The sequence below is a fragment of the Lupinus angustifolius genome, chromosome LG16, assembly GCF_001865875.1.
Source record: "Lupinus angustifolius cultivar Tanjil chromosome LG16, LupAngTanjil_v1.0, whole genome shotgun sequence".
Taxonomy (NCBI): domain Eukaryota; kingdom Viridiplantae; phylum Streptophyta; class Magnoliopsida; order Fabales; family Fabaceae; genus Lupinus; species Lupinus angustifolius.
The window spans coordinates 14,999,172-15,020,319 of record NC_032024.1 but is presented as its reverse complement, the minus strand read 5'-3'; positions in this window follow the sequence as shown (position 1 = coordinate 15,020,319).

Sequence of the window (21,148 nt, the reverse complement as noted above, 5' to 3'; positions counted from 1 at the left end):
GCGCATAGGAGACACTATTTATAAAGCATTTGTGTCAACTTTTTCCTCCTCCAATTTTAATTTCCCGTCTAACTGTTTTTGTTTATTTTCTTTTATAAGTTAAAGATATATTTTGCTCCATTATTGTGCATCAACTTGATTTTTGAAAAAAATTAAAATGATCTATAAGAATATTAAATGTGAGTCTAATTAGTTCTTTTATAAAAAAAATTATGACTCTCACATAAACTATGTTGATTCATATTTACGATCTTGAATATGAGTTTGAATTTTTACTTTTCCCAAACATCAAAGTGATACTAGTAAAGGAGCCAATGGGTTGGAACCACTCAAAACTCATTCATTTTGTTTTGAGTAATATTGATAATTAGGGTTGATATGTTCATGTACACACAATGCCCGTCTAAATTAGGGCGTTTATGATCATGCTTGTTTTTAAATAAGGCATGAAACATCATATCATGTCCACCTTAAACATGGGGAAGACCGGCTTATGGACTGCCCTAAACAAAACTTAAAAAATATATACAAATTTGTATAAACTTTATACAAAATGAACAATATATACAAACTAGACGTTGGTCTAGTGGTGTAAGACCTCACTAGAATCTTCGAATAACCAAAAGGTAAATGATTTGATTCATGTGAGTGACACTTGTTGAGAAGGGCAATCACACATCTAGAAATAAATTAGTTCTTTACCTAAGAGGATGAGGAGATACTATTGATAGTACAAAAAAATAAATAATATATTTTACATACAAATATAAACAATATTTACCATAATAAACAATCATATAAATGGAATAGTGTATGCAAAATATAAATATAAATATATAATACAAAATATGCACAGTAGATAATTTCCATACAAAATACAAAAGAAATAATATATATACATATATATAATATACAAAATATAAATGTATATACATAACAAACAAATAGTAGTATTTTCTTACATTTGATATACAGATGCATATATAACAAAAGGAATAAACTTTCTCACATTTAATAAATTACATTTATTTTACATATTTGATGTTTAATATTTTATCTAATAATGTATGCGGACCACTCGTTTTACACGTTGAAAATGCCCGCAGGCGAATAGGGCATGTGAGACAGTCATTTTGCCCAAATTGTCAACGATAGTTTTGAGGTTCAGTTTTTTTAATAAACTATTCAAGATAGGTTGGATTCACCGTTCTAGAAATTCAGAAACAACTCAAAGTGAACCACATATTTAAAATGTTATTTCATATTTGGTAAGGAGATAAAGGAAATGTCATTCTTATTAGACAATGACAATGAGCATTCTGCCCAAGCCAATGCCAGTGACAATGAGCATTCTGCCCAAGCCAATGTCAGTCTACACCAGCCAGGCCAAGGCATGCTCATTCAAGCCAGCAGGCCACAAACAGAGGGCACATGCACCAGCAGAGCAGGGCAAAGGCCACCACATCAAGGCCAAGCCACAGGCACGAGCAGAGCAGGGCCAAGGCCACCACATCAAGGCCAAGCCACAAGCACGAGCAGAGCAGGGCCAAGGCCACCTCATCTAGGCCAAGCCACAGGCACGAGCAAAGCAGAGCCAAAGCCACCTCATCTAGGCCAAGGCCAAGCCCAGGGCATGAGCATTAGCACAGCAGGGTCATCAAAACCCCTGCACCAAGGCCATCTCAGCCAAATAACTTGCACTACAAGTCACCGCCATTAATCTTTCTGTTTTAGTTAGTTAGTTAGTTATTTCATTTCCTATATAATTAACATCAATGTAATCATTAATAATCAATAATATTCATTCACTTTAATCACTCAAAGATCCTCTTGCATTCTTGTTCATTTCCTTTCTTCCTTCTCAAGCAAGAAGTGTTATTCACTTTCTTTTCATCCAAGGAAGATCATATCTTCACATTCATTTATGGTATCAGAGCTCTTTATAAAAGAGCTCTGCTACATTCAAGATGACTTCCTCTTCTTCAAATATTCCAAGTCCTCATATGGACATCACGCAAGATCCATACTATGTGCACCCTTCAGACAATCCAGGGACTGCACTTGTGTCACCTCCTCTTAATGGCAACAACTACCACCAATGGAGCAGATCCATGAGGATGAGCTTCATATCCAAGCAGAAATTCGAATTTGTGAATGGTAGCATCCAAATGCCAGCAAAGGAGGATCCAATCTTCAAGGCATGGGAGAGAGCAAACAACATGGTAACTTCATGGATCATAAGGTCAGTTACCCCATCCATCTCACAAAGCATCCTATGGATTGACAAGACTTATGAGATTTGGGAGGAGCTCAGGGAAAGATTCTCCCAAGGCAACCTTTTCAGAATTGCAGATCTGCAAGAAACAATTGCCAACTATAGACAAGGCGAGCTTAATGTGAGCAAATATCACACTAAGATGAAAAGCCTATAGGATGAATTAGAGATCTTTAGACCTCTTGCTAAGTGCAACTGCAACAGTGAAAAATTCAGAACAGAGGACAAAGTGATCAGGTTCCTAAAGGGCCTAAATGACTTATACTCTAATGTAAGGTCTTAAATCATGTTGATGGAGCCTCTCCCTAACATGAACAAAGTATTGTCACTAGTCATCCAGCAAGAAACTCAGATGTATGGGAATGATTCAGAGGCCAAGGCAATGCAGGTTAGAACAAGCTGGAAAAAGGGAGGAGGATACACAAAGGATGCAGGGCAGAACAACAAAGGATTCAACAAGAACACCTGGAATAAATCTCCAAGTTCTACTAAATTCTGAACTCACTGCAAGAAACCATGGCATGCCATTTAAACTTTCTATAGGATTCATGACTTTCCTCCCAACTTCCAATTCACTAAGAGCCAACAAATGAATTCATTTTCCACTACACATGACTAAGACAAACACAAAGAGGAGGATGCAGTCTCTGGACTCAATAAAGAACAATACAAATGACTTATAACCATGCTCCAACAACAGCATGGACAGAACAAAGCTCCATCACAAGAGGAAAATTTGATCAATACTCTCTCCACCACTTCAACACCTAAGGATCAGCAAGAAGAACATCAAGATCCAGAAGGTAATTCTATATCCCAATGGATACTGGACAGTGGTGCCACTGACCATGTGTCCTATAATATCTCTCACTATTCTGCTTATTATAAAATCAAACCTATAAGAGTTAAGCTCCCAACTAACCATGAAATATTGGCCAACATAGCAGGAACTATACCTATATCTCAAAATTTAGTGATTCATGATGTGCTATATATCCCTTCCTTCTCATATAATTTACTTTCAATACCTAAGCTAACTTCCCAATCATCCTTGTTCTATCCTTCACTGCCTCTTGTTGTAAAATACAGGAGAGGAATTCCTTGAAGGTGATTGGTATAGCTAGGATTTCAAAAGGCTTATATGTATTGCAAGGAGCCAAGCTTGATCATCACACTAGTTTCTCATTTACTAATTCTGTCACTGTTTCTAAACACAATCTCTGATACTATAGATTAGCTCATCCTTCACAAGGTTGTATGAACACTATCAATAACAATCTATCATATGTTTCCTTTAACAAAGATTATATTTGTGATATTTGTCATCAAGCCAAGCAAAAAAGGCTATATTTTCCCTTAAGCAAATCCTCCTCAAGTGAAATCTTTGATCTAATTCACATAGACATATGGGCCCCCTTTCCTATTGCTTCAATCCATGGACATAAATTCTTCCTAACTATAGTTGATGATCTAAGCAGGTACACTTGGGTAAATCTACTTAAAAGTAAAGCAAAAGCTTCTAAAGCTCTGCAACACTTTATTAATCTTGTTAGTAATCAATTCTCTGCCAACATAAAGGTAATTCGAAGTGACAATGGACCTAAGTTCCTTTTAAAGGACCTCTATCCAAACAAAGGTATTATCCATCAAACTACTTGTACCTACACACCTCAACAAAATGGTGTTGTTGAGAGAAAACACCAACACATCTTGAATGTGGCAAGAGCTCTATTACTTCAAAGCCATCTCCCAAACGTTTATTGGTCATATGCCATAAAACATGCCATCCATATCATTAACATTCTGCCCACTCCTGTTTTAGCCAATAAATCTCCCTATGAGATCTTGCATAAAACCAAGTTCCAGTTCCAAAACTTAAGTTTTTTTGGCTGCCTTTGTTACACAAGCACCCTCAAACACCTTAGGGACAAATTTGATCCCAGATCCTCCAAATGTGTCTTCATAGGTTTTCAAGAAGGAGTCAAAGGCTATATAGTTCTGAACCTAAAATCTAGGGCCATCAAATAAGCAGGGATGTCACCTTTCATGAACATGTTTTTCCCTATGGTTCTCTACAAGATGATACACCTGACCAATATGACCAGATGGACCTAGAAGACTATAACCACCATCTCTATGAAGACATTATGCCCCAAACTACAAACCTTGAACCCCAACTTCCTAATTACCCCTCTGAAGCACCTACACAAGACTCATCAGACTTACCTACCCCTCAAAACAGAAAAAGCAATAGGACTCACAAACCCCCAACTTATCTCCAAGACTATCACTGTGCTCTTCTTAGTGAGCATCATATTCCTTCTAATTCCAAATATCCAATCTCTTCATATATATCTTATCATAATCTATCCTCTGCACATAAATTCCTCACTCTATCCATTACTTCACATCTAGAACCAAAGACCTACAAGCAGGCCATCCAACATCCTCATTGGCAAGATGCTATCAACCAAGAATTATCTACTCTGCAAGACAACCAAACCTGGATTATAACAGATTTACCCTCCTCTAAGAAACTCATAGGCTGCAAATGGGTTTTTAAAACCAAATACAACCCTGATGGAACCATTGAGAGATACAAGGATCGTTTAGTTGCCAAGGGATTCACCCAAACAGAAGGCATTGACTATATCAAAACTTTCTCCCCTGTAGCCAAACTCACAACTGTGAGATTAGTCCTTGCCTTAGCATCTATCCACCAATGGCCCCTACAACAACTAGATGTTAATAATGCCTTCCTCCATGGTGATTTGGAGGAACAAGTGTACATGTCTCTGCCCCCTGGCCTCACATCTTCCACCCCTAATCAAGTTTGCAAATTACAGAAATCCCTATATGGCCTGAAGCAGGCTAGCAGGCAATGGTTCACCAAGCTCTCCACCTTTCTTATCAATAATGGCTACTACAAAACCAAGGGAGATCACTCCCTATTCATCAAATGGTCTTCATCCACTTTCATCACTGTCCTGCTAGTCTATGTGGATGACATCATCTTAACTGGCAATTACCACATTGAAGCCACTCACATCAAATCCCTCTTACACCACTCCTTTAAAATCAAAGACCTGGGATCCTTAAAGTTCTTCCTAGGCTTTGAAATTGCTCGAAATAAACTTGGCATCTCTATCAATCAGAGGAAATATGCCTTGGAGATCTTAGCTGACTCAGGCCTTCTTGGCTGCAAGCCTTCCTCTACCCCAATGACCCCTGACACTCACCTTTATCAGGATTCCTCTGCCCCTTATTCAAATCCCCCTGCCTGTAGACGACTTGTTGGTAAACTCATATACCTCACTAATACTAGACCTGACCTATCATTCTCTGTTAACCAACTTGCCCAATTCATGTCCACCCCTACCATCACTCACCATCTTGCTGCCATTAAGGTCCTCAGATACATTAAGGCCTCTCCATCCCTAGGCCTACTATATCATAGCTCCTCTCCTCTTCACTTAAATGCCAATAGTGATAGTGATTGGGCCTCCTGCCCTGACACTAGAAGATCAACCACTTGCTTCTGCATCTACTTAGGTAAATCATTAATATCCTGGAAATCAAAGAAACAAAGAACTGTCTCCAGGAGTTCCTATGAGGCAGAATACAGATCCTTAGCCATCACATCTTGTGAGATCACTTGGTTAACTTTTATGTTGTTTGATTTACTGCATTTACATATCACTCCTGCCTCTTTATATTGTGATAATCAATTTGCCGTACACATTGCTACTAACCCTGTTTTCCATGAAAGAACAAAACATATTGAACTTGATTGTCACACTATAAGAGAAAAATGTGGCAGAGGCTTGGTAAAACTTCTGCCCATCAAATCTTCCCTTCAACTTGCAGATGTCCTAATAAAACCATTGGGCCCTAAAGACTACTCAACCATCAATCTCAAGTTGGGTCTACTCAACATTTGTGCCCCAGCTTGTGGGGGGTATTAGACAATGGGGTATTAGACAATGACAATGAGCATTCTGCCCAAGCCAATACCAGTCTACACCAATCAGGCCAAGGCATGCTCATTCAAGCCAGCGGGCCACAAATAGAGGGCACATGCACCAACAGAGCAGGGAAAAGGCCACCACATCAAGGCCAAGCCACAGGCACGAGCAGAGCAGGGCCAAGGCCACCACATCAAGGCCAAGCCACATGCACGAGCAGAGCAGGACCAAGGCCACCTCATCTAGGCCAAGCCACAGGCACGAGCAGAGCAGGGCCAACGCCACCTCATCTAGGCCAAGGCCAAGCCCAGGGCATGAGCATTAGCACAACAGGGTCATCAAAACCCCTGCACCAAGGCCATCTCAGCCAAATAACTTGCACTACAAGTCACCGCCATTAATCTTTCTGTTTTAGTTAGTTAGTTAGTTATTTCATTTCCTATATAATTAACATCTATGTAATCATTAATAATCAATAATATTCATTCACTTTAATCACTCAAAGATCCTCTTGCATTCTTGTTCATTTCCTTTCTTCCTTCTCAAGCAAGAAGTGTTATTCACTTTCTTTTCATCCAAGGAAGATCATATCTTCACATTCTTTTAATTCTCACCAAAGTGTATTTTATATTTGAAGTTTGACTTTTTTAAATGTATTTATCTTATTATCCTATATATGAAAATTTTATTTATAGTTAGTTCTGTTGTTATAAGAATTTATTTTATCTTCACAATCTTAATTACATGTGACTTCTTATTTATGTGATTTTGTTCTTGTAGAAAGTTAGGAATTGTGGTTTTTGGTTCATGACTTTGCTTACTTCTTACATAATAGATATGATTGATTTATTATGTTACATAATTTTTATCTATGACACAAGAAATGTTACTCTTATTTACTCTTCATAGATAATTGCTTATTTGATTTAAAGTTATGATAGTGAAAATTTGAATATTATTTCATTTTCATTGTATTATTCTTCTACCAAGTCTCTGAACATGGCTTTGTTTTGACATTTGATATGCAATTATACATGTAAATGAATTGTGCTTTAAATTTTGGAGTATGTATGTTATTTTTTTAGATAAAATAATAGTTGAAATGGACAAACAGTGTCTTGAGGAATATAATTTCAACTACATTCAAATTGTTTTTAAAAAAAAAAAAAGCAAACTTTAAAACTTAACGAGATAATATTATATGCTACATAACAAGTGTTCCATTTAGACATCTAAAGTCCTAGATATATTTTACTCACCATAATTAAGAGTTTTATTTATGTATATTATGATCAAATTATTTATTTTGAACTTAGTTCTTGTTGTCAATTAAAGTCTGTTAAGTGTTAATAGAGACCAAACTCAAACTCCAATATATTACCTGGACCAAACTCAAACTCCAATATATTTCAGAGGACGATGAACCTACAAATTTAAAGTTACAGGATCAACATGCACATAAATTTATAGTTGTAAAATATAACATATTACTCTATTTTGAGATGGTTTTAGGATGAGAAAGTGAAGGTTAGAAGAGTAGGAAATGCACCTTGAGAAAAAGTCCCATACATTCTCTTATAAAAACCAATTATTAAATAACACATTAAAAATTATGTTATATTATAATAATTATTATGAAATATTGGGGACTGTATAATAATAATGTTTACAATAGTAATAATAATAATGGTAGAAACTAAAATAAAAGTACATGAGCTTACTAGGATCAAAACCAAAATAGTCATAATCTATAAGACTAAAAAAAGTATTTAAACCTAAAAAGAATATTAATTATATTATATTCATTTGATATTAGAGTCGAGAATAATTTGAAATCCTTATACTTAATAAATCACAAAACATATACTATTTTTTGTATTTAGTATTGTCAAAAGCATATTTCCCCCTTTTAAGTTCTATTTAGGTTAATATATGATCTCATAAAAAAAATTGTTTAAATTAGTTATATAAACTTTTGACGTCCAACAAATAAATATTTTTAATCACTTAAATGTGACAATTCTTACCAAAAAAAGTATTTTTGTTGTTGTTGATAATAACAAATAAATTTAATATATATGCATTGATAGGGCAAATATTTTTTTATACTGTCAGTAAATTATATATCATTCATATGTTAATCATTATTGACTCTCAAATAAAATTAATATAAATCAAGAATGGATGATATGCTTATTGTGTAAAAAAAATTACACGTCCATACATTTTAAACTCATAACAAATTATAGTTGGTTGACTGAAGGATTTTCCCTTTTCCGTCCAAAGAAGTGGCACTCACGAAATATTTTAGACTCCACTAACGTCGTAGGTTAATATATAAAAGTAGTAATTAGTATGTGTTATAAACTTCAGGACTATCGATATTGAAAGAATGAACAGAAATGACTTATCTTTTTGTCACATGATATGTATTTTATAAATTATCCCAAACCCAAGTTATTAATGATGTAAATATCTCTTGAAAGTTGATGTTTAGCTTATTGAGGAGTGTAAAATTTAGTTTTTAAGGTTGAATTTATTCATTTTATTAAGAGTAAACTAAACTAATATATCATGAGTTTTAGCGAAATTATATAAATCACCCATCACTTTTTTACACCTACACAAATTCCCTAATTTTTATACTTTCATTACATTGATCACCCCTACACGAAAAATAAATATAATATTTTAAAGAAAAATGTGATATATGTAATTTAGTTAAACAAAACATGGTACTATAAATTTGTTGCGATTGGGAAATTTTTGAGGGATGAGTCTTTACTTCGTATGGGTTGTTGTGCACATATCCTAAATTTAATAGTTAAAGATGTATTAGAAGTTGTGAAAGATGAGATAGAAAAGATTCGAGATAGTGTAGCATATTGGAATGCTACACCAAAAAGGAATGAAAAGTTTGAGGAGACTGCTAAACAATTGTGAGTTCCTTGTACTAGAAAGCTAATTTTAGATTGTCCAACTAGATAGAATTCAAATACAAAATGCTTGAGATTGCTATATTATATAAGGATGTATTTAATCAGTTAAGGCAGCGTGACACTCAATACACCTGTTTGCCAAGTAATTCACAATGACAATTTGTAGAGGATGTTTGTGAGCGACTAAAATTGTTTAATTCCATAACCAAGATGATTTCTGGAACTAAATATCCAACTGCCAACATATATTTTTCCAAGATTTGTTAGATTAAGTTAGCAATAAGTCAATGAATGAATTCCTCTAATGAATTCATTAAAAGGATAGCAGAGAAGATGATGGCTAAATTTGAAAGGTATTGGAGTGTCATACATGATATCATGGGAGTTGCTACAGGTTTGGATCCTAGATATAAAATGGCATTAATTGAATTCTATTTTGATAAGTTGTACGACCATGATGCATGTACACAAATTAGCAAAATCTGAGAGTTGTGTTATGATTTGGTGTCTGATTATCAACAAAGTAAAATATCTAGTGAAAGCTCTATATTGTTAAATAGAACTTGTACTAATGATGAACTTTTGGATGAATATGATGTGTTTATTGAGAGGAAGAGAGAAACTATAAGCTCAAGTGTTAAAACCGAGTTGGATCATTACTTGGAGGAGGATGTTATAAAAAGGACACTGAATTTTGATATTTTAAATTGGTGAAAGACAAATGGAATCATGTATCCAACACTTCAAGCAATTGCAAAAGATTTGTTAGCTATTCCTATTTCTACTGTAGCTTCTGAATCTTCCTTCAGTACAAGTGGTCAAATATTGAGCCCTCATTGTAGTCGACTTAATTGGACTACATTAGAAGCTTTGATGTGTACCAAGAGTTGATATGGTCTGCTGAGAATGCTGATAAAGTTTTAAGTTATTAAACTATCAATTCATATTCAATATCTTATACTATGTAATGTATTTTATCTTATCTTTTTTTTTAATATTGCTAGGAAATTTGAATTCAAGTCTTGCACAAGAATATGCTACGGTTTTGAATGAAGTGGAGTCTGATGATGAAGGTATTTCATACTTCACTTGTTTTAAATTCTTTATCTTATGGGTATATTTCATTTTGACTTAAACTTTATTACAACTGAAGTAATGAACAATAGTTTGAGTTATCATATTGAAGATTAATAGTTGCTGCTTGTTGCATCCAGATATTGAAGAAGACTTGCTAATGAATTTTGAGTGATGAACAATTGAAGAAGATTTGTTAGTGTTGTAGTTATATGATTCCAACAAGTTTGAGAGTTGTTGCAACTTGTTGGTTTTGAAATTTTATTTTTGTGCTAGTTTTGGAATTTCAACATAGTGATTCTAGTTTGCCATTGGTTGTTCTTTTTGGTTTTGTGGCAACTGATTTGGATTTGTTATTCATATTTGGGAGCATTTTTACATTCATATCAATTCAAGAAGACAACTTTTGTTTATATTTGCCACTGTTAGTGTTGCAGTTTTGTTGTGGCCACTAGGGATGGCAAAATGGGCTTGGCCCCACAGGCCAGCCCGTTAGGATATGTGTTTTTAGTGGGCCGAGCCAGAGGCTTTAGCCCAAAAGCCCGTATTCAACCTGTTTTGGAAGTCCATTTTTTAGACGGGCCATAGAGGGTCGGGTCGGGCTGGCCCGGCGAGCCAACATTAAGATTAAAGTTCATTCGTCTATCATGTTGCTCATTGCAATTAAGATTAAACTTTACAATTTTAACTTATGTTGAGATGCTTAAGCGTATAATTCTTCTTTCTCTTTGTAAAATGAACATTTAATATCTCATAATGTATTTATCTATTATCTTCACTCTTATCCAATTATTGTACTTGTTATCAGATAAAGGTGAAGTTTCACTGACAATTAGGCGTGTTTGAATCAAATGTAAACATTTAATTAATTGAACTGGAAAATTGGAAACTCAAACAAAACTACTGATTTTGATTCATTTTGAAAAATTAATTGAATTCGATTGAGTTTTAATTTATATTTTTAATGTAGTCGAACTCAAATTAATTTGAGTAATATATATACTTTATTGTGATTGATTTATAATATAATAGTTTTGATTCTTATACACTTTTTAAAACTTAGGAGTTATAAGCTCTATCGTAAACTAGGAGTCTAAAAGTTTAAGACTATGGTGGTTTATTGTTTAGAATTTACAAGTTTTGTACTAATACAATATGTTATTATGAGATTGTGTCTTTTGTTTGTGATTTTTTCTAAAAGACATTTATGAATTGTTTGAATTATTTATTTTTGTCTAAAAACTTTAATGTGTGTTTTGAAAAAAAACAAAACGGGTCAGCCCGCCGGCCTGCCAACCCTGTCAAATATTGGTCAGACTCACATTTTGAGTCTTTTTAACAATAAGGGTCAGGCCAGGTCAACAGATATTCTAACGGGTCAAAGACGGACCGGGCGGGGCTGGCTCGTATTGCCACCCCTAGTGGCCACCGTTAGTGTTATAAATATTTGCCATTGTTAGTGTTATAAATATTTGCCATTGTTAGTGTTATTCATTTTGTGGCTAAAATCAAAGTTATATGGTTTTGTTTTATAAATTATATATTTGCCTTTAGCTAGGCAGTCAACTATTGTTTGAATTATTTCGGGTTCCCATTGGGTTTCGAGTAACCCGAAACCCGACAGGTTCGAGGATGATAGTGTTAGTTTTAAACTCGTAGAGTCTGGGTTTGGGTTCGAGTTTTGTATTTCGGGTTTGAGGTTGGTAAACACAAACTCGCCCCGACCCACCTAGTTTTCATTCCTATTAATTACTACTTTTTAATCTTATTAAGTACTAGCGTGTTGACAGGCATTACCGTGTCTGTCAACCCGCTTTCCTATTGTTTGTAATGTGTATTCTACATATTAAGTTGTATTATATACTATAATTTGCAGTTGAATATATATTCATTTGAGGTAATTGTTTAATCTTAAAGAAATGATGCATAATACATATAGAATTGTGTTCATTAAGAATAGAGTCTTGATATCTTCACTTAATTTTATTTTCTAGCTTGTTGACAGGTACTACTGTGTCTGTCAACCCGCTTTCATATTGTTTGTAACGTGTAATCTGAATGTTTTAAATGTCAAATATTCACATACTCTTTACTCAATTGCATACATTGTGAATGCAATATATTTCATGCATTCCTATTTTTTAATTTAATGGATATACATTGTGACCAATGCAATAGATTTACTCAATAGATTTTAATTAATTAGATAAAAAATCACTCTTATATGTAGAATACACATTACAAACGATAGGAAATTGGGTTGATAGACCCAGTAGTACTTGTTAACATGCTAGAAAATAAAATTAAGTGAAGATATCAAGACTCTATTCTTGATGAACACAATTGTATATGTATCATCTCTTTAAGATTGAACAATTACCTCAAACGAATATATATTCAACTGCAAATTACAATATATAATACAACTTAATATGTAGAATACACATTACAAACAATAGGAAAGCGGGTTATAAAATGAAATTATAAAATTAGAAGTAGAAGTTATAAAATATGAAATAAATGTTTATTGATATAAGTATATATAAAGATGAAATTAGAAGTTATAAAATAAAATTAGAAATTATAAAATATGAAATAAATGTTTAGTAATATAAGTATATATAAAGATGAAAGTATAACTTATACAATAAAATTAGAAGTTATAAAATATGAAATAAATGTTTATTGATATAAGTATATATAAAGATGAAATTAGAAGTTATAAAATAAAATTAGAAATTATAAAATATGAAATAAATGTTTAGTAATATAAGTATATATAAAGATGAAAGTATAACTTATACAATAAAATTAGAAGTTATAAAATATGAAATAGGAAAACCCAAAATAACTTCATGAAAGTTAGGTTAAACTTTTCCTTTATTAAGTAGTATAGATATTCAACTTATAATTAATATATTTGATGTGGTTATATAGGATTATATGGTTTTTTTAAATTAAATTTTTGAAAGGCAAAGTAGGAATATATAAATTATGTCATGATGGTGGTTACACCATGTTTTAACTTTATATATAGTATAGATTCATCAATTCACATGAATAATAGGAAAAACAATTAACGACCATTGACATAAAAAAATAATAATAAATGGCACATAATTTAACATAATTACTATATTTTTTAGGAGGCATGTTTTACAATGCGAAAGATGAATAAGAATGAAAGTAGTATGTGATAATCATAACTTAAATAAATATATCAAATGGAAAGGAGTTGTCATAGATTCATTAGCGTTTTCAAGTTAAAGTAATGGTTTTGTTCTACTAAAAATATTTTTTCATTTGTTCATTGTACTTTTCTTCCTTAAAAAATTAACAACTGTACAAAATTAAAATAAAAATCATCTCTATTAGTTAGTTTTTATTTAGAAAAAAAAATAATTTGTCATAGAATTATTTTACAATAATAATAAAACTAGAAGTTTTAAACTTAAATTTATTGTTCGTGAAACTAATTAAATAGATGACTTCATGACAATCTATAACTGACACTTTTTGGATAAACTTAGGACTTGAGCACAGTCTTTCCAGATTATGAAGATATATATGGTTCAAGACAATCTTCCTTTTAGCTAGGCTTTTCATGTTTTTTTCACTTTATTCCATTGTACCAAACAAAATTTGTAAGGCTTAAACAATCATCATCATTCAGAGATCTAATAAATGATCATAATTATATTTCTAATGATTTCAACACATTGCCTAAATAAATTGCACTGCATCATTTGTGGAACTAAAATCTTCTAGATAAAAAGCTTTAACAACCACGTTTAAAAAATGACAAAAAATATCTTTCAAATGATCTCAACTCCAAAATTATGCCAAAATCAGTAAAGACTAAAGCATAATTTTCTCCATATATACTTCAAGATTCAAATAACACTAAAAATCTAAAATATTAATCTTCACAGAGAACTTAAATTTATCAAAACATTTTATTTTCATTGGATTATCTCCGACTCTTTTGAGAGAAAAAGTATTATCACATATTTTATAGAGACAGTCATAGCTATCAAATTTTAAAAAATAATTTGCAAGCAATGTAAATGACAGATTTAAACTTAATGTCACCATTCACTCCCAATTTCCCAAATGAAACGTTCACTCCCAACCCCCAAGCACCAATTTCCTCCCAATCTTTTGATTGTTTTGGGATGTAGCGACATATTTATATCATTTGACCAAAGTCTTGTTATTGTTGGTATATACAATGTGAATTTGAAGTATAATTTATAGCATGAAATAATTAGGGTGATTATATGGAAATGATATGGGAAGTTTAGCCAAAACATTATAATTTTTTATGACATTTTATTATTTCTTAATATTTGTACATAGCCTTAAAAATATCAACATGTAAGGAATGGATGAAGTAATTTTTCCTTAATATTGAGCAAAATCATATGCTATAATTGAGCAAAACCATATGCAAATATCCTCAACTGTTCCCAATTGACTCCACCGTCAGAGTGACCTTTTTGTTCATACTTTTTTATGCAGCCAGTCAACTTTACTACCACATCTTTTATGTCGATGGGTCAATAGATTGAGATCGAGGTCGGCAATTACTCCTCGTGGAAACCGGATATTTAATTTAACCAGCAACAAATAGAACATTTATGTAGAAATTCATAATTTCTTAGATTTTAATTTTAGAGTTTTAAAATCTGTGTACTGACAGTATAAAGTTTTTACACTGTCAGTATATCATTCATCATTGATTTGTATTACTTTTGTTTGAGAGACAATGGTAGTTAACAAATTAATGATGTATGATTTACCAACACTGTAAAGAACACTTACACTGTGAATGTATACATATTAAATTCTTAATTTTAATGTACTAAATATAGTATCTCCTTCATATAAAATGTCACGTCAACCTGCGATATCTGATTTTGCGTATGACCGAAAATACGATAAGGAACTAATTATATTTAGAATAATGATTATCTTTCTTATCTCTTTTATAAATTTGACATTTAATATAATTGTCAAGACTTTATATCATGGTTTTATTATTATATGTAAAGAATCATTGGTTTTGAATAAAAGTAATAATACATACTAATAATAATGAATAATTAATAATATAATGAGTAATGTGAATAATCTATATTGAGTTTTCATCATATTCCTTACTTGACTTTCCTTTCTCTAACAATATCTAAGGTTCCCTTACGGTATCCTTTGATATTTAGTACATTAAATTTATACTGATATTTAAATATATTAAATATACTATCCCTTGAGATAAAATGTTATGTGCACTTATGGTATCAAGTTTTCTATATAATTAAAAGTATCCCTTGTATGATAAAGAATTAATTCATCTTAATAAGTTTGTTCTAATAATCAAATGTTTGACATTCGACCTAGTATGAATACTGAGGTTTTATAACATAGTTGTATTATTATATGTAAAAGTAGTTGATTTTGAATATAACTAATACATACAAATAACAAATACTGAATGATATAATAATAATGTAAAACATTTACACTAATTTTTCAACAAATTCAGTTGTTGACAATCCCTTACTATAACAATATCTAAGTTTGTCAAACAATGTGATATTTTACACAAAGTAAGAAATCATGAAAATTATTCATCATGTAGTTTAAGATATTAATACACAAAGTAAGAAATCATTAATTTGATTGTTATTTTAAAATATTTTTCTTAATAATTGTTATGGCCTAGATGAGAGACATAAATCCATGCATGGTATAGTTGGTGATAGCAATTAGTGATCCAAAGATAGGTCATGTAGTGTGGCCCATAGTCATCGTTTGACACTCATATGTACAAAATTGGTTTTTGGTTTATGAGCTTGACCTCGTGTAAAGGATTGAGGTATTAAGCTATATTACACACACATATGTTACTTCTAAATGTCATAGTTTAGAAAACACAAGTAATTTTATTCTCTAATAATATACATGTAATCGACAATATTGTTGAGAACATAGATATAATTGGCGGAATCTTGTTAGAAGATTTATGTGTTTTCTCTCTTTCTTCTCTATTATTTGTACTATTTGATTCCTCACTCGATTCCAACAATTAGTATTAGATGGCTTTTAACCTAAGCGTTAAGATCCAAGTGGAGAACTTCGATGTGTTGGCTCAATAAGATCTATTGAAAGTGTTGCATGAGAATATGCTAGATGATATGAATCAACTAGAGCATAAAAGGTTGACAAAGAAGGTTGTAGTAACTATATGTCTATGTCTATCAAACGACGGGGATTTAATGTCTCCAACAGAGGTAGGAAAGACATTATAGAAACAATTTATGTCCAAGTATCTAATAAACAAGTTTCATTTGTAGTATAGATTCTATGACATGAAGATGTAGGAGGGTTCTAAATTGAAATAACACTTCAACACTTTCAATCAAGTAATTAATGACTTGTAGAAGCTTGATGTTGAGGATAAGACAATAATTTTGCAATGTTATTTGCCTAATTCCTATGAACAATTGGTGACAACCTTGGCATACGAAAAATACTTAATCAATCAGGACGAGATCACAACTATAATTTTATCTCATAACCAAAGAAGACAGAATGTTTGGAAAGGGTTTGAGGATGACAATCTATATGTGAAGAAGGGCATTGTAAAAAGGAAACAACTATAATTCAAGGGCATAACACCTATATAGTGCTTTAAGTGCAAACAAAGCGTGCATTACAGAAAGGTTCCCTTACGGTATCCCTTGATATTTAATGTAATGCAAACAAAGCGTGCATTACATTAAATTTATACTGATATTTAAATATATTAAATATACTATCCCTTGAGATAAAATGTTATGTGCACTTATGGTATAAGTTTTCTATATAATTAAAAGTATCCCTTATTATATGATAAAGAATTAATTCATCTTAATAAGTTTGTTCTAATAATCAAATGTTTGACATTCGGCCTAGTATGAATACTGAGGTTTTATAACATGGTTGTATTATTATATGTAAAAGTAGTTGATTTTGAATATAACTAATACATACAAATAACAAATACTGAATGATATAATAATAATGTAAAACATTTACACTAATTTTTCAACAAATTCAGTTGTTGACAATCCCTTACTATAACAATATCTAAGTTTGTCAAACAATGTGATATTTTACACAAAGTAAGAAATCATGAAAATTATTCATCATGTAGTTTAAGATATTAATACACAAAGTAAGAAATCATTAATTTGATTGTTATTTTAAAATATTTTTCTTAATAATTGTTATGTCCTAGATTAGAGACATAAATCCATGCATGGTATAGTTGGTGATAGCAATTAGTTATCCAAAGATAGGTCATGTAGTGTGGCCCATAGTCATCGTTTGACACTCATATGTACAAAATTGGTTTTTGGTTTATGAGCTTGACCTCGTGTAAAGGATTGAGGTATTAAGCTATATAACACACATATATGTTACTTCTAAATGTCCTAGTTTAGAAAACAGAAGTAATTTTATTCTCTAATAATATACATGTAATCGACAATATTGTTGAGAACATAGATATAATTGGGGGAATCTTGTTAGAAGATTTATGTGTTTTCTCTCTTTCTTCTATATTATTTGTACTATTTGATTCCTCACTCGATTCCAACAATTAGTATTAGATGGCTTTTAACCTAAGCGTTAAGATCCAAGTAGAGAACTTCGATGTGTTGGCTCAATAAGATCTATCAAAAGTGTTGCATGAGAATATGCTAGATGATATGAATCAACTAGAGCATAAAGGGTTGACAAAGAAGGTTGTAGTAACTATATGTCTATGTCTATCAAACGACGAGGATTTAGTGTCTCCAACAGAGGTAGGAAAGACATTATAGAAACAGTTTATGTCCAAGTATCTAATAAACAAGTTTCATTTGTAGTACAGATTCTATGACATGAAGATGTAGGAGGGTTCTAAATTGAAATAACACTTCAACACTTTCAATCAAGTAATTAATGACTTGTAGAAGCTTGATGTTGAGGATAAGACAATAATTTTGCAATGTTATCCTAATTCGTATGAACAATTGGTGACAACCTTGGCATACGAAAAGTACTTAATCAATCAGGACGAGATCACAACTATAATTCTATCTCATAACCAAAGAAGACAAAATGTTTGGAAAGGGTTTCAGGATGACAATCTATATGTGAAGAAGGACATTGTAAAAAGGAAACAACTATAATTCAAGGACACAACACCTATATAGTACTTTAAGTGCAAACAAAGCGTGTATTACAGAAAGGATTGTCTCAACAAATAGATTCCTAACAAACCAATGGTCAAACACAAAACACTCATTTCAGCAAATGTTGCACAAAAATATGACTTCTATTACAACAATAATATGCGTATCAATAAATGAAAGTGTAAACAAGGACATACCAGATATTTGTTGCGTCCACTACATGAAACCAAACAAAGAACCACATACAAGCCATACAATTTTGATTATGTTTATATATGAAATAATAAAAATTATGCAACCTAGACATAAAAGAAATTAGAATTGTGAATGATGGTGTTATGAAAACATAATGTGAGGTTAGACACATATTATGAATAAGAAATTGACTTTTTCGAAACATTATAGGTCAAAGGATTCTTACAATATGCAAATATGTTCTAATTATGATGAAGGCCAAGAATCAAATTCAAGGTTTGGAAAGCATATATTGAGAACCATATAGGCACAAAAATCAAGTACTTGAAGTCACTCAACGTTAATGAATACAAAATCCCATGTTTTATGAAATTATGTGAGAAGCACGACATTCATATGTATTTTTCAGTAATTAAGACTCTTAAGCAAAATAGTATTATAAAAAGGATAAACAAATTTTTGACATAGAAGGCTAGATGTTTGAGATTGAATATTGAAATTTGCAAAGGTTTTTAGGTAGAGACACTTATTATGACATGCTATATCATTAATTAGTTACCACAACCTTCATTAGATGATAAGATTGGGGAGGAAGTATGAACATGTAACTCATTTAATACAATAGTTTACATAATTGTGGATGGCATGCTTATGTATATACACACCTAAAGAACGGTATAAATTTGATCTCAAATCAAAGAGGTATATTTTCAGAAGTTATACCAAAAGTATGAAGAGGTTAAAGTTATGAGATCAATTTTCTAGAAAGGTGGGACCGAGCATATATGCAATGTACGTTGTACGTTTCATGATGACATACGAGCCCAAGTTACTTGAAAATAGTTTTGGGATCCAAAGGAAACTAAAAAGTTCAAGTGTTCAAAGGCAAGAAAAATGCACTAGTTCAAGTCAACATACGAGAGATAAGAGACCGTGTAATTATTAAGAGACTAAATATTCATGAGAAAGAATAATGGATGAGTACCATGATGAAAAGATGAAGTCTTCGCAAAAGAACCAAATTGGAATCTTGTCTCATTGCCATTGACAAATATGTATTTGGGTGCAAGTGAGTGTGCGTTAGGGACCCACAATGCCAAAGAAGGAATGAGGAAAACTCGAGCATTGTCTTGTGCAAAAAGTTATTCATAATAGAAGAGGATCAACTACAATATAATTTCCTTCATAGTTGTGAGAATTCTATGAGGACAATGCTAACCTTGGTAGCTTGTCGAGATATGCACTTAACATGAAGACCACTTTCTCCATGGTGAATTAGATGATAAAATATACATAAAATATCTAGAAGAGGTCAATACAACTGGTCATAGTCACTTAGTTCAGAAGTAGAAGAAGTCTATATGGTTGAAGAATTCTCTAAGGTCATGGAACAAACATATTAACACATGTTAAAACATAATTATAAGTGTTATGTTTATGTGAAAAACATTTTATTTTTCTGCTACTTCATGGTTGTCGCGCCCCGATTTTCGGCTGCACGACTTTGTTTAGAGTCGCCACTACATTTTATCGTTAAAAATGTAGAAAAATCTTTTAAGCCCAATTACCTTGGGCTTTTGGATTTTTGATATCCAGGTTCGGGAGTCGGTTACAAGGTAGGGAAGGTATTAGCACCCTACCCGTCCGCCTTAAGCGGTACCCTTCATTAAAATATATGACATTATTATTATTATTATTATTATTACTTATTAAATTGTCTGATTAATTAGTTACTTATTATGAAAAAAATTATTTATTTTTATTATTGAGCCTGACAATATTGACTTTGGTCCTACGTACCCCTATTAAGGGGATCAAGGCTTACGTAGTTCTTTAAGTGTTTTTTATTATTGAAAAATAGTTTTTATTTGGTTATTTTAGAAAATGGAACAAATTGATTTTTTGAGATTTAATCGATTGAAAAGAAGCGGCGTAGCGCGACCTTCCGAAGATGATATGAGAAGAAAGAGACCTCCAGGGCGACCTTCTCTCCATCTTTGATTAAATCTCAACATTAATTTATTTTTTGAAAGGTACTTTATAGGTATGTTTATTTAAAAATGTTAAGTTTTCAAGGTATGATTTAAAACCTTGATATATAAAAAATTTATAGACTATTTACATGACTAGGATACTACTTAATTTAATTGAAAAATACATTAAAGTGATTTATTTTACATTTTAAATGTTTATTAAATTATTTTTAGGAGATTATTATTATTTATTAACAACTGCTGGCTAATTACAAAATAAAATAAAAAAACTTAATAATAAAATGATAAAATTGATAAAAAACAGAATATTAATTATCCATAAAAATAATGATATACTAGTTATTTTTGTGCTTATTCATTATCCTAAAGTTCTAGTATTTAATATTTTTTACATTGCTAAAATAAGTATATTAATCAATGAATTATTAGTTCATAAAAATCATTTTTATATTTTAATAATGGGATCATAAACAAAATATCATGT